Raw genomic sequence first — 15,756 nt, 5'->3', positions numbered from 1 at the left:
AGATTTCAGGCCAATCCAAAGGAATCACATTTGATGGCTGTAAAAAGGATTTTCAGATACTTAAAGGGAACTCCAAACTTGGGATTATGGTATCCTAAGGGAACTGGTTTTGAAGCTGTTGGATACACAGATGCAGATTTTGCTGGATGCAGGGTTGATAGAAAAAGTACTAGTGGAAGATGTCAATTTCTTGGTCAAAGACTTGTGTCCTGGTATAGTAAGAAACAGCAATCCGTGTCAACTTCCACAGCTGAGGCTGAATATATAGCTGCTGGAAGTTGTTGTGCTCAAGTGCTTTGGATTAGAAATCAGCTAATGGATTATGGTCTAGTGTTATACAAAATTCCTATTATGTGTGACAATACTAGTGCCATATCTATAGTAGCATCCAGTTAATCATTCTAGAACAAAGCACATTGATGTTAGGTACCATTTTATCAGGGAACATGCTGCAAATGGTACCATTGAGCTCATTTTTGTTCCAACAGAAAAACAATTAGCTGACATTTTTACTAAACCTTTTGGATGAAGCAACCTTCACTAGACTTGTGAGTGAATTTGGAATGCTCAATTCTTCATCCTAAGGCAAGAACTCAGCTAATGTTTTGCAGCAGATTAATTTCTAATAAATCAACCTAGTTTGATTTAATTGAAAATTAACTGAAATATGAATTATAAATATTTCAGAATCTCTGTATATTTATTTTTCTTTAAAAACTCAAAAAAAAAATTGACTTAGAATATTTCAAATTCCAAGTAAACTACTTAGTTGTTAATTTACATCTTTAATGTGTAAAATTAACACAAGGCAGAAAAACAACACTCAAAATTATAGAGAAATGAGTTCTCGATAAGTCTATTTACAGACTTCTCGAATGACTTGTCGATAAGCTCTATTATGACTTATCGATAAGGCCATGTAGAGTTCTCTAATAATGTTAATTCACAGAGTTCTCGACAAGGATATTTTGAGTTCTCTAATACAATAATTTAATTCAATGAATTATTTTAGACAAATACTTTTGGAAAATTTATTCTTTCAATTTGATTCAATTCAAATAAATTAGAATTATTTTAGTCCACTTTCGGACAAACTGGGTATTTATCAGAGTTCTCGATAAGTCATCTTTGACTTCTCGATAAGTTACTTTTTCTATTAATACCCAGACTTCTCGATACACACACTGCACTTACACCTTCTCGAGATCTCAAGTGACCTAGCTTTCAGACAAAAGGCGATTTCTCTCTCGTTTTTGCTCCTTTCTCAAAACTTTCTCTTACCCACTACTTCTAAACACTCCAATGGCACAAAACATTGTTAGAGCTATCATTCCAGAGAAGGGAACTAACTTTATTGGTTTTCTTGATGCTAACTAAGCCCCTGATAGTTTCAAGGGGTTTGTGAAGTTTCTTTCTGAATCCTACATTGCAGTTGTTTTAACTGTAAGTCCTGTGCTGTATTTGGACGTTCTTCATGAATTTTGGACATCAGCTATAACTAGGATAGTTGTTCTAGTGAATGTCACTTCTATGGTGGTCACATGCATAATTGGAGGCCAGGAAATTGAGTTTTCAGCTGCTGATGTGAATACAGCCCTGGGATTGCCAACTGCGAATTATGGAGAGATGCCAACTGCAGATGAGTTGAGTGAATTCATGGACTTCATCAACTACAGTGGCTCAATCAACTTGGCAAGCCTGAACAGAACAAACCTTAGGAAGGAATGGTCCTTTGTGTTTGACTCTGTAGTGAGGGCTTTCACTTGCAGAAAAACTGGCTTTGACAACATCTCAAGTGTGGTGCAGAAGCTGGTGTTCTCAATAGCTCACAACAGGCATCTGAATGTTGGAGGTCTAATTCTGGAGGAGCTGCCTACCAGGCTTACTATGCCTTTGAAGAATAGAGGTAAAGAAATCTTTTTGCCAAGGTTTATTATGTCTACTTTAGCTCATAAAGTCAATGACATACATGTGTTAGCTGGTCTTAATAGTAGTAGAATTGGCAATTGCAAGCAAGTGTCCAAAATTATATTTGGCTCACTTACTTCAAAGAATAAGGTGAGTGTAAGTCTCAGAATCACTCCATTTATGTTGGAGAGGTTCAGGACTTATCCTTACCCTATGCCAGACATGAGGGCTCCTAAATTTGCTAGTTCAGCTATGGTTCCTGAGCCCGTGGAAGCACAAACATAGGCACACCAACAGGGACTTTCCAAGGCTGCGGCCCCTTCTTCTAAACCACTAGATGTTAGCAAACCAACCACTTTAGTCTCTCAAAAGACTGAAGTGAGTAAAAAGAAGAGAAAGGAACCTACCCTTATTGTTGTAAATGAGCGTGAAACAATACTTACTGAACTAGAGTCAACCTTGGTCAAGAGACCAAAGAAGAGTAAATTACCTGAGCTGACCACTCAAAACACCTCTATGTCCTCCCAAAAGGGCACAGTTGAACAAATGGGGAGTAAACAGTTACTAGATGCATCCTCTCAATAGGGTGTATCTATTGAAAATAACATTTACCCCAATGCATCCTGTACTGAGTCAGCACAACCTGCACCTAGAGTGTATGGTAGAAGAAATAAGGATGGCACACACAGTGAGGGCACATCACTTGAAGCTCCCTCATCCATTCAGGGGGAGCTGCCAACACTCACAACTGAGCAAACTTCTCTAATCTCCCAAATTTCTTCATCATATAGAGCACTTGAATCTGATTCCCAAGTGCACTAACACTCAAGTGACATGGTTCATGAAACTGTGCTCACCACCCAGAATCAACATCTAGATGGTGAGAGACTACTAGCTGGGGTAGATCTTGATGACACCATCACAGACATGGGGGTTTCATCAGTTTTTACTGAAGACCCCATGGTCACTTTTGCACCTTCATGTGCACAATCATCTTTACAGATGAATAGGTTTGAGGGTAGTACTCCTGAGGGGGAGCTATCTAAATCCTCTCCAATTCAATTGGAGGTTCCTCTAGAAGGAACAACTCCCCTCACAACCCTAGCTGAAATTGCCTTCACAGGTGCAGCTAGGAGTATAATTGCCAATGACCCTGTTATGGGAGAGGCAAGTTCATCACATTTTTGTGACAGTGCTCTGCAAAGTGTATAAAGGTTTGAGGCTGGTGTACATGACAGTAACCCAGTCAAATCCTCTCCAATTCTAATGGAGGTTCCTACTACATGTGGTGAACAATAAACTGTCAAAACCACAGATCTATCTGTGAGTCAAACTGTGACTTCAGTCACAGGTGGTACCATGAACATTTCTCAATAGCCATCCACATCTCAACCCAAACAACCACATGTCATGGCACAATGGCTACACGATATGGAAGCTCAGCCTTCTACAGTTGATGACATGTTGGTAGATCAAATCACAGGCTTGGTCAATCTTTCTCAGCAACTGCTCACTTCAGACATGGGGAACCAGGACTATCAAGCTATACTGCTATGCTTCAATGAAGAGGTTAAACAACAGAAGGAGAAGATAGTAGATGAGGCTGAAGAGGATGGAAATGTAGATGCCTGGTTGTCTGGTGACCATGTGGCAGAAATGGATGAAGTTTTGGCTAGATTCAGGAGAGAATACATAACTATCTTGGGCAGCAATGCTAAAACTCTTAGTCCTCCTGAAGTCAATGATGCCATTATGGATGTGCATAAAGCTCAACTCAAGGCTTTCCATCTCTTTGGAAAGGCCCTTGAAGTAAAATTGATTGGTCATGAAGATAAAGTCAAGAGGTTGATCAAGGAACAGATGGATGACATTATGCCTTCTCAAAAAGACATCAAAAATCAACTCCAGTCTTTCACTGAGCAAATGTCAAGGATGGATATGGCCTCCATAGAGAAGGAAGTGTCAAAAATGAGGAGCTCTTTCAAGGCCCTGTTTGATCAAGTTCAAGCTCATATGACAAATTCAAATGATACCAGGGTCAAGCTAAATCAAATGCATACTGCTAGGTATGAGCCTTCATTTCTTCTCATAGAGGGTGTCAGAAAAGCTGTTGATGAACAACTTGGGTCCTTCTCAACCAAAACCTCTACGCCTCAGATACAAGAACTTCAAGATCAAGTTTCCTCACTTCAAGCTTCCAACTCAGATTTATCTTCACAAGTCAGAGCTCTAACTACACTGGTTGAGAGTCAACAGCATGATATTCAGGCCCTAGTGGAGTCCCATAGGCATTTACAAATGCAGAATACAGTTGCTTTGGGAGCCATTATGGGAAAACTCAACATACCACTGCCAGCATTGCCTGAAGCTGTAAGACCTGAGATTCCTACTCCCCTACTCATGCCTGTCACCAAGACTAAGGGGGAGATAGATGTAAGGCTAGCACAATCAACACTCAAAAGTCAAGAACAAGGTCTAGAACAAGAGAGGCTCCTTAAGGCTGCTCAAGGTCCAGGAATGACACAAGAGTTTGACAACTTGCTCACTGGGTTAAGGAACTCTCTCAACAACAATTTCTTCACTTACAGAAAGACCTTGGAAAAGACTATCAATTATATCAGGGTGCTGCAAATCCCAGTCAAGGACCAGTTTTTGGAGAAAAAGATAGTGATCAATTTTAATGATTCTGGAATAGACAGATGTATGCAAGTCAACTTCAATTATCTGATTTCTAGAAGAGCATCTGAAATAGACATTCTGATTAACAAAGTCAGAATAATCAACAACGAAGAGAAAATTCTACTAGCAGAGTTGAAGAAGGCTCAAGAAGCTGCATTCCCAGAAGCTTATCTACATCCAAGCAAAGGGGTGCACTATATCTGCTCTACAACCAAGCAACTGAAACATTTCCAAGTACCTAAAAACTGTATCATGGCCAACAGAAGACTGATAATGGTGCTTGAGTCTGGGCTGAAAAGTAAGAAATTGAAGACTAGTGAAGATGAAGCTATGATCAAGATTCTGAGGAGATACATTGATAACTCTGAAGCCAATTTCCCTAAAAATAAAACCAACACGGATGACTTGGGTGATGATGAGCAGAAGAAAGATGGTCAAAATCCTTCTGGCTCAAACTCAAGTCAATCTAGTAAGGCAATTGGTGGAAAGAGTGATAGTGAGAAAGAGAAGGAGAAGAAAAGTGGATCTGAGAATCAAAGGAGGGATGGAAGGAGGCAAAGACAAAAGAATGATACCTCACAATCTCTCAAAACCCTAAATATCCAAATACCAACTGTTAAACCTTCACACTCAATCTCATCAAAAACTGCTCAACCTCAAACCTCTAAGCCTAAATATTTCTATAAGCTCACATCAAACTCTCTCCTCAAAACACAAATCACTCACAGCCATACTTCTCTGAAAAGACTCAAAACTATACCTTCATTCAAGCCATCCCATAAAACACACTTCAAAACAGTTGGAATAGGTCCGAAAGAAGCCAAGGTCAAGAGAAGAATCAGAAGACAAAGAAGACAACTGACAGCTGAATTTCTCAATGATCATGGATTTGGTGAAAAGGCCATCTGGAACAGATATAATTAAGATGATTTCAAACCTCTAAATATTGTTGATTCAGATGAAGACTACTTCCAACAGCTAGCTGAAAGAATTGTCAGAATTTGGGTTGTTAACATTAGAGAAGTTAGAATCTACTACAGTGATGGGTCCTTTGAAAAGCTTGGAGATAGACTAAAGGATTCTCTCTCAATTGTTGAACTGAAAAGGGTGATAAGCTTGATGAATGGTAAAGATTCAGCCACTAAGGCATGGAGAACAGTATTGACAGTGTTTGTGGTTAACAGAGAGGAGATGAGAGATAAGCATAAAGAGTTACTAGCTGAAAGGAGGAGAAAGTATGAGCACGAGATTGATGAGTATATCAGAAGATCAGAAGAGTTGAAGGCAGCAGGCAAGAGCAGAATATCAAAGGATGGAAGATTTCTGAATATAAAAGCTGGCTCTTTGTCAAGTTATAGGATAGGGATGTTAGCTAGATATGCTAAGCCAGATTTGCTGAAACTAATAGAGGCTCTAGCTGACACCCCCATTCTAGAAGAATTGGAAATACTTGTGCAAATTAAGAACATAATTGAGAAAAAATTAGACAACTCAGTCTTTACTTAATTATTGTAAACTATCCAATGTACAAGTGTTGTATCAGCTTTTGTATCATTTTATTTTCATTCTTTAACTTGGGGTTAGTCTTGTTAACAGGCATGAATTTGTGATAAGCAATCTTCTCACAAATTGGGGGAGATTGTTGTGCAAGACATGCCTGTATCATAACAAGACTAAGTCATACTGACAACCCTAAGATAAGTTATATTGTAACCTTAATCTGTAATTCATACTTGTAACACTTAATGTCTGTAAAATGTAAATGGAGCAGACTGGAGCATTTTTCTCTAAACAGTATCAAGCCTAAGAATTCTATCTGGAAGAAGATCAAGAAGATCATGCCTCAGAAGAATTATGAAGAAGCTTGAAGTTGAATAAATCTGTTTGGTGTAAAACATTCTAAGTCAAGATCTCTACAAGTCACAGAATTAGTGTTATAGAGAAATCATTCGAGAACTCCAGAATGAATTATCGAGAAGTCATTTAAACTCCAGAGAGTACCGACGGATGAGCAATATTTACTCGACGGATGAGGAATGTCTACTCGATGGATAAACCATCACTACTCGACGGATAAACAACATCCACCGGGTATAGAGAACTCAGGAATTTTCTGTCGAGAACTCAGAGATATCGACAAGTATACATTCATTAGAGAACTCTGAGTTATCGATAAGCCAAAGTCCATTAGAGAACTATGAGTTATCGATAAACCAAAATTCACTAGAGAACTCAGAGTTATCGATAAGTTTAGGCAATAATGAAGTTTCAGAGATATCGACAAGCCAACATGCCTATCAAGATGTCGAGTTCTCTACGACTTAATGGGAGATCTCGAAGTGAAGAAATTTCTCTAAGTACAGAATTGCAGAACATTTCAATATCCAAGGTTGCAAATCAACAAACAATTCACACAACTGGATTGACAAGTCTACAAAAAGCAGCTTGAGAGATGTGCAAGATCAACGACAAAGATTAACAGACAGAGGAGATTAAAGTAATCACGGGAAGCTAAAGATATGATAAGCCAAAAATGGAAGATTTACTTTTCTATAAATAGAAATGACAAGTGACAGTTTAGGAAAGATAATAGCATGTTTATTATCCACCGTGTAAACCAGCAGTTAACTGAGTTATAAAGTTAACACTGGTCCTCTAGTTAAGTTAAGAAGAACAATCAGATTAGAAAAAAAATAGCGTGTTCTCTCTCAAGAAAGAAGCTAAGTTCTAAAACAAGAACTTAGAGATTTTGTAGCAAAACACTGCTTGATTTTTAATATAAAATTAAGTGAGTTTTGAAGATCTTTGTTTTACATATTTGCTCAGCTATTTATGTTTAACATCCATTCTACTAAATCATTAACAACAACCAACGGCTAAAGCCTAAGTCGATCGAAAATCAAACATTTAAGATAAAACACATTCACCCCCCCCTCTATGTTGTATTCATACCTAACAATACCTATTGCAACACTAAATATGTGTTGTTATACTCTGAAGTTCCCGTTGCAATTGATATCTATAGCAACATATTTTATTGTGTTACCATATATTGACACTGATGTAAGGTTGGATACCTATAGTGACGGCCTTAGACCCAACACCGAAAAAGTGTTGTAATAGACCTCTTTTTGCCTATGGCAACATTTTTAAGGGTCTATAGCAACACAGTTTTAGTGTTGCTAAAATCCATCTATGGCGTAGTGTTACCAGTGCATATTTCTTCTTTGAAATAGATAAGACATTGACTGGTCCAAACAGATCCATGTGAATAAGCTGCAATTATGCACTTATTGAATTTGCAATCTTGCTCTTATGACTGGAACTTTTCATTTTGCCTCTTTGACAAGCTTCACAGACTTCATCTTGAGCAAATTCCAGAGTTAGCATATATCTCACTAATTTCTTTTTTACTAGGGTATTGATTGCCTTGAAGTTCAGGTGAGAGAGTTTCTTGTGCCACAATTTCCTTTATTCAAAGGATGCCTTGGTGTAGAAGCAACATATACCATTTGTTATAGATAGAAAACTAGGGTGTATTAATTGTTGTATTTACTACTAGGGTTTGTGAGCTTCGAGGCTCGATTTGACTACTCTTGTGTTTCGTGACTCAATCTGCCATTAACAAGATGCCTACATACCTTGCTGATTGCCAAGGATCAAGTCAAAAACATAGTTCTGATGGGAGGGGTGAGACCCCTTATATAGATGCTAGGAGTCCTTGAATTGGACTAGGTTTATTAGATTTGGGGGATAAGTCTCAGAATTAGAATGGACTTTGGAGTCCTATAATGCAGGAAGTTGATTCCTTATCCTATAGAATTTCTTGGAGGACAATCTCCAAGGAATTGTGTCCTTGTTTGAACTTTACTAACCAGCTAATTTATCCCTTATTAATTAATTAAGAAATTTATTAATATTCAAGGCTATTGGGCCTTCTTTGTTCCATCAGTCCTAATCAAGGTGCCAACCTTCTTGAGCCTGATCAATGTGTTAACCTTCTCGGTCTGAATGTCATACATATGGCCCTCTTTAATGGGCCTTGCAATCCTAGATGAAATTAATGCAACATTAGTGATGTAATTAGGATTTATTTTATCCCTTATCATCCCCCCCCCACTTCTGGGAAACCGTCAAGATTTCACAGAAGTTAAGTTCATTTGTTCCCTTACAGGATATCGTTTCTTATATATAGTATGGAGCGACCTACACATTTATAATGATTTTCCTAGTACATGGCTTCAGGGTTGTTTTGGAACCTTCTTATTACTTTCCTTACCTTATTCCCAAGTTTTAGGAATTTTCTGGTATTTTTCAAGAAATTTCCCTCAATTTCTGAGATTTCTCCCTAACTTACAGGAATTTACCCTTGATTTCTGGGATTTTCCCCAATTTACAGGAATTTTCCCTTAATTTCTGGGATTTTTCCTTAATTTCAGGAATTTTCCCTTAATTTTTAGAAAATATTTTCAATTTTCCAATTTTTAGCCTTTTTCGACCAGGATCAGAGTCGTAGATACGACCTGGATTCTGGTCAAATTTCTGGCCAGCTCCTGGTGTCTGGTCGAATACAAATGGCCAGGATCCACGACCAGGATTTCGACCAGGATCCTAGTCGTTGGAATGACCTGGATTCTAGTCGAAATTCTAGTCAGCTCCTGGGGCCTGGTCGAACATTTTTGACTAGGATCTATGACCAGAATTTTGACCAGGATCCTAGTCATTCGGACAACCTGGATTGTGGTCAAAATTTTGATCATTTCTTGGCTTCTACTCGAACAGAAATGACCAGGATTCACGACAAGGAATTCGACCAAGATCCTAGTCATTTGGACGACTTGGATTGTTGTTGAATTTTTGGTCATTTCTTGGCTTCTATTCGAACTGAAATGACCAGCATTTACCACCAGGAATTCGACCTGGATCTTAGTCATCTGGACGACTTGGATTGTGGTCAAATTTTTGGCCATTTATTGGCTTCTATTCGAACTGAAGTGACCAGGATTCATGACAAGGAATTTTACGTGGATCCTGGTCATACCATAGGTCTTCAGTTTGGGTTGGGCCTCATTTTCCAAATCCTATTTGGATTTGGGCCTTGAATTGAGCCTTAATTTTCCAAATCCTATTTGGATTTAGGCCTTGAATTGGACCTCAATTTTCCAAATCCTATTTGTATGTGGGCCTTGAATTGGGCCTTAATTATATAAATCTTGTTTGGATTTAACATTTCTTTTATATTTCTTTTAGATTTTCCCCAGAATCTTCAAGAGTATTCTGGAAGGTTCCAGAATTTGGGCTTCTTCTTTGGGCTTCTATGTTTATGGGCTTTTTTGTCCCTTCATTTTTTCCTCGTCGCCTATATAATAAGTGAGTTGAGTCATTTCACTTCACTTCTCATTTCTTGTTCCTTGATCTCTCTTCTTCTTCTAAAAAACCCTAGGTCTTTTTCAGAGCATTCAAAGCATTCCCTCGCTCATTTTCCGGCTCACAGACCTTCGAAGTTCCAGGTATATCTCTTGTGTTCTTTTTTGTTTTTCCGAAATTTGTGCTTTAATTTTGTGTCTAACTTAAATTTTCTGCACATTTACATTTTCTGCACTTCATATGCATAGTTTTATCACTAAATTTTCTTCTTTTGCACTTTTTACATGGCAGATAAGAGAATAGCTCGTTTGGCAAAAATGAATGTGGCCAAGAAGTCAAGCGAGTTTCCTATTCGATCAAGGTATTCCTCCTTGATTGATATGATCAACACCTGTGAGGACGAGTACCCTTCTGATGATCACCTGGACGCATTCGATAATATCAGTATGTTTCGTGATGTGAAGGAGCTGGAGAAGCTAACCAATGTTTTCAAGATTCAAAAGCCCTACAAGTTGCTATTTGCAGGCGCCGCAGACAGGGCTTGCCATTAGAAAAAAGATGCTTTATGTGTCTACAAGGATACACTCAGGGCTGGAATCAGGTTTCCCTTTCACCCTTTTATTCATGTCCTATTAGCAGATGTCGGGATCAACCCTTGCCAACTCCCTCCGAATGTGTGGAGGTTGATTTTATGCTTCTTGTCACAATGTGCTAAGCACAATGTGCCCCCAACGGTCGCTGTATTCAAAAAGATTTTCCAGTTTAAAAATATCCCTGATAAGAATCCAGGATGGGTTAGTTTGAATCAACACCCTACAATCCCCCATACATTCAATGGGAATTCTATCCCTGATAACAATGTGGGGTGGAAAAAAGAGTTTTTGTACTTGATCTGGGAAGGCGGTGATTGGGGCACACTCTTCCGTTTGTCCTTCGGGCAAGTGGTCGATGGAAGCCCCAACGATATTATGTTGTCTGAAGAAGAGACGACGGCTTTTAATCTCCTTACCCAGGATAACGGGACATCCCACTCCTGGGACCTCATCAAGAAGACGGTTCTGGTCGAGCGCGGCCTTTCTCCCGTCCCTATGAAAAGTAATTTCTAACTTTATCTTTCTTCTTTTACATAATTAGCTTGGTCCTTTTTTGGTTTCAGCTGACTTTTAACCCTTCATGCAGTGGCTGAAAAGGTTGTAGAGGCGACCGAGCTAAAGGACTTTGAAACCACGAGGATGAAGAGGGCTGGGAAAGTCTTTAAGGACCCGCGCCTAGGTGATCGCTTCCCTGAATTTCTATTTCAGGCGCGAGAAGGGGATGAGGAAGGCCCCAACCAACCCTTGTGCACAAAACAGAATCCATGGGCCTTCTTCCAACCGACATGGGGAATCCGGGGATAAGACACGATTGTCGGAAATACGAAGCATGCCAAAGAATGGTCGCTTCAGTCTATTTCCCCGGTAGACTACCAGGATTTTGTCCTTCAACAGGACTTGGAAGCCAATAAGTTGTTTGGCGCTCAAGCCATGATGATGGTAACTTATTTTTGCTTTTCCTTTTTTGTTTTTATTTCATTTTTTTTCTTAGCTGAAACTTTAATATTTCTTTCCTTTCCTTTTCTTTCAGGCAAATGTCCATTTTCAAGAGGCACTTCATCAAGCTAAGGCTTGGAAAGTGGCTTATGACGAAACCAGCGAGAAGCTTGAGGAGGCTAATGAATAAATCGAGAGCCTCAAGGCCCAACTTGTGTCCTCATCTTCTGACTTGGAGACTGCTCGAGCTAAAATTATCATTTTAAAGGATGAAAAAAAAAGGTTCGACGTCTGGATAGATACTCAGGAGTTCAAGGACCTGATAGAGGAGCATGACGCCCTTACTCACCCCATGAACTACAAAGAAGGCTGGGATGCCACGGTTGAGGCCATTCAGGCTGAGTACCCGGAAATGCTCGAGGCAGAATCCTTCCCTTGCCCTCTTAAGATCCCAAGGCTGGGGAGGAGTAACAGATAGGGTCGTGGACCTTATCCGTGAAGTGGAACGATCAATTCCTTCTCCTGATCACAGAGCTTATTCATCTAAGGCTCTAGTCGTGAGCCAAAGTCAGAAAAGAAAAGAGCCTGAGTCTAGCTCCGAAGAAGAGGAATCATCCTCTAAGGAAGAGGTCGAGCCTAGTGTGAAGAAGGCCAGGGTAGAAGAGCCTCCAAGACCAGCATCTCCAAAGGCATCTGAGGCGTTTGAGGATAGCTCTGAGGAGACCTCCACGAAAACTTATAAGGAAACTTCCGAGGGGCCAACTCAGGAAACATCTGAGGAGACTTTAGAGTGTGGCTCCGAGGAATCTAAGCCTTCTAAACCGAGTGCTTAGCTTTTATATTTCCTTTATTTTGTAAAGTACTTTATGAAAGTCTAACTTTGTTACCCAACGGGGTTTTATTTATGTTATTTTCCTTGCTTTTTCATAGCCTTCCCTTTAAATTTCTTAGCACTTTCGAAGTGTTATACTTTTAAGGAGAATGATTAACAACTTGAACTCTATAATTGAAAAATTCTTGGAATTTTTCTTTCCTTTGTTATCAAAGCAAGAATTTACTAAAGCAAACAAAGCATTATCATAACTTGGATATCCAAAGTTTGAAATAATTTCAACTTAAGAATATATAGTCTTGTTTTCCAAAACCTTATATAACATGGGTTCAGCCCTTAATTGTCATGAACTAGAATGTAAATCCTACTAAAATTGAGATATAAAATTCTAAGCGATCAAAGCTTCCAGGTGTTTTTTAACCTTGTTACCACTATAATAAGTACAAGCTATAGGTAGTAAACTTTCAGATTTTGAGCATGCCAAGTTCGAGGTACTTCTTCTCCATCCATGGTCTCCAATTTATAAGCTCCTCTTCTTTGAACGCTCTTAACCTTATATGGCCCTTCCCAGTTTGGGGCGAGTTTTCCTTTCTGCCCTACTCCAGATGCTTCCACCTTACTGAGGACCAAATCTCCTTGCTTGAAGAATCTCTCTTTCACCCTTAAGTTATAGTAAAAAAGGCTTTTTCTGACATTCCATAATCTTTACGTGCGCTGCATCTCTTACTTCATCAATTAGGTCCAGGGCTAGCCTTTGCCCTTCCTCATTTTCTTCTGCATTCTATGCTTAGATTCTGGAAGACGAGTACGATATTTCCACAAGAACAACCGCCTCTACTCCATATGCCAACATAAAGAGCATTGCTCCGGTTGTGACTCTACAAGTAGTCCGATAAGCCCAAAGTATTGGGAGTATTTCATCCACCCAATTATTCCTGGATTTCTCGATCCTTTTTTTCAACCAATCTAGAATTATACGATTTGCAACGTACGCTTTTCCATTGGCTTGCGGATGAGCTACGGAGGTAAATCATAACTCGATCTCATTCTCCTCGCAATACTTCCTGAACTCTTCTTTATTGAACTGTGTTCCATTATTTGTGACCATAATTTGGGGAATTCCATATCTGCACATGATATTTTCCCACTAGAATTGTGCAACCTGTTTGGTTGTGATCTTGGCTAAAGCTTTAGCTTCAATCCACTTAGTAAAATAATCTATAGCTACGATCAGGAACTTCCTTCGTGCTTTGGCCATGGGAAAAGGTCCAAGAATATCCATTCCCCACATAGCAAATGAGATTGGGGAGTTTATGGAAGTCATCATTTCAAGAGGTTGTCTTACTAAAGGGGCATGTTTTTGACATTGATCACACCTCTTAACATATTCTTTGGCATCAGCCATCATTTCTGGTCAATAAAAGCCTAAGCGAGTAATCTTGTGGGCTAGGGCCCTGCCCCCCAAGTGTTGGCCACAGATACCTTCATGTACTTCTTCAAGAGCCAAATGTGCCTCTTCAGGTCTGAGATATCTTAAATAAGGAACCACATAAGATCTTTTGTACAGAATCCCATCGATCAAGGAATATCTCAGTGCTCGAACAGCCAATTTTTGTGCTTTAATCACATCGTTTGGCAGCCAACCAGTTTGAATATGGGCCTTAATGGGATCTATACATGATGTCCCCAGCCCTATAGGGGCTACAAACTTAACATCAATGCTACGTGTTTTCAAAACACGGAAGTACACACTTCCTGAACTCTTCTCTTTCTCTGACGAAGCCAACTTGGACAACGCATCTGCCTTAGCATTTTCCTCTCTTGGAATGTGCTCAATATGGCATTCATTGAACTAAGTCATCACATCCCTTACCGGGCAGACATACTTAGCCATTGTTTCATCTCTTGCCTCGAACTCTCCCTTAACCTGAGATATGACAAGCTTTGAGTTCCCACAAATTTTCAAGTACTTGACCCTCAATATCCCCGCTAGGCCGAGGCCAGTTATGAGAGCTTCATATTCTACTTCATTATTTGCGGTTGGGAAGTCCAACTTCATAGCATATTCAATCAGGAACCCATCTGGGCTTTGTAAGACTAGCCCTTCTCCACTTGAGTTTGTTTTTGATGCTCCATCAAAGTAGAGAACCCATAATTCCTTGTCCTTGTTATGTTCTCCTTCATTATCCTCTTTCTTCTCCATACCCCGAGGTTCAGTACCTTCCTGCCCCCGACTTCTTGGTTGGGGATGGTATACTCAACCACAAAGTCAGCCAAGGCCTGGGCTTTTATCACCGTTCGTGGCTTATACTTTATGTCGAATTCTCCCAACTCAATAGCCCATTTAATCAGCCTTCCACTAGCTTTAGGACTGTGAAAAATGTTTCTCAAAGGTTGATTCGTTAACACTTCAATTTTATGAGCTTGGAAGTAAGGACGCAACTTTCTTGAGGCCATCACTAGGGCTAGAGCTAATTTTTCAATAGTCGAATAATTCAACTCAGTTCCATGCAGAATTTTACTGACATAGTATATTGATTTCTGGACTTTTAGCTCCTCCTTAACCAATACAACGCTCAAGGCATTTTCTGAAATGACCAAATATAAGTACAAAACTTCATTCAGAGCTAATTTGGCCAACAATGGGGCTTAATGGGGCTTGAACCATATACTTCTTTAATCCCTCAAATGCTTCCTGACTTTCCTCAGTCCATATGAAATCTTTTACTTTATTCAAAGATTTGAAGAATGCCAAGCACTTGTCTCCAGATTTGGAGATGAATCGTCCTAGAACCGCAACTCTTCCAGTGAGTTTCTGAATGCCTTTTATGGAACGTGGTGGTTCCATATCCAGCATTGCTTTTATCTTATCAGGATTGGACTTAATTCCTCTCTTGGAGACCATCAATTCCAAAACCTTTCCAGATCCCGCTCTGAAAGCACACTTTGCAGGATTTAGCATCATTTTGTGATACCTCAAAAGCTTCCCTCAAATGGGCTATATGATCAGTCTTCACCAGACTCTTGACTAACATGTCATCAACATAAACTTCCATAGTTTTTCCAATAAGGTCCTTGAAAATCTTATTTACCAACCTTTTATAAGTAGCTCCTGCATTCTTAAGACCAAACGCCATAACAAGATAACAAAAAATACCAAAGTCAGTGATGAATGATACCTTTGGGATGTCATCCTTATGCATCTTAATCTAATTGTATCCACTGAATCCATCAATAAAACTCAGCATCTCATGACCAGCAGTAGCATATCTCAATGTATCTATCCTTGGCAACGGGAAAAAAATACTTTGGGCATGCATCATTCAGATCGGTAAAATCCACGCACACTCTCCATTTTCCATTAGCCTTCTTTACCATTACAGGGTTTGCTAACCATTTCGAAAACTGTATCTCTTCAATGAAACCAGCCTCTAATAGCTT

This window comes from Apium graveolens, chromosome 4, assembly GCF_009905375.1.
Source record: "Apium graveolens cultivar Ventura chromosome 4, ASM990537v1, whole genome shotgun sequence".
Taxonomy (NCBI): domain Eukaryota; kingdom Viridiplantae; phylum Streptophyta; class Magnoliopsida; order Apiales; family Apiaceae; genus Apium; species Apium graveolens.
This window is presented reverse-complemented; position numbering follows the sequence as displayed.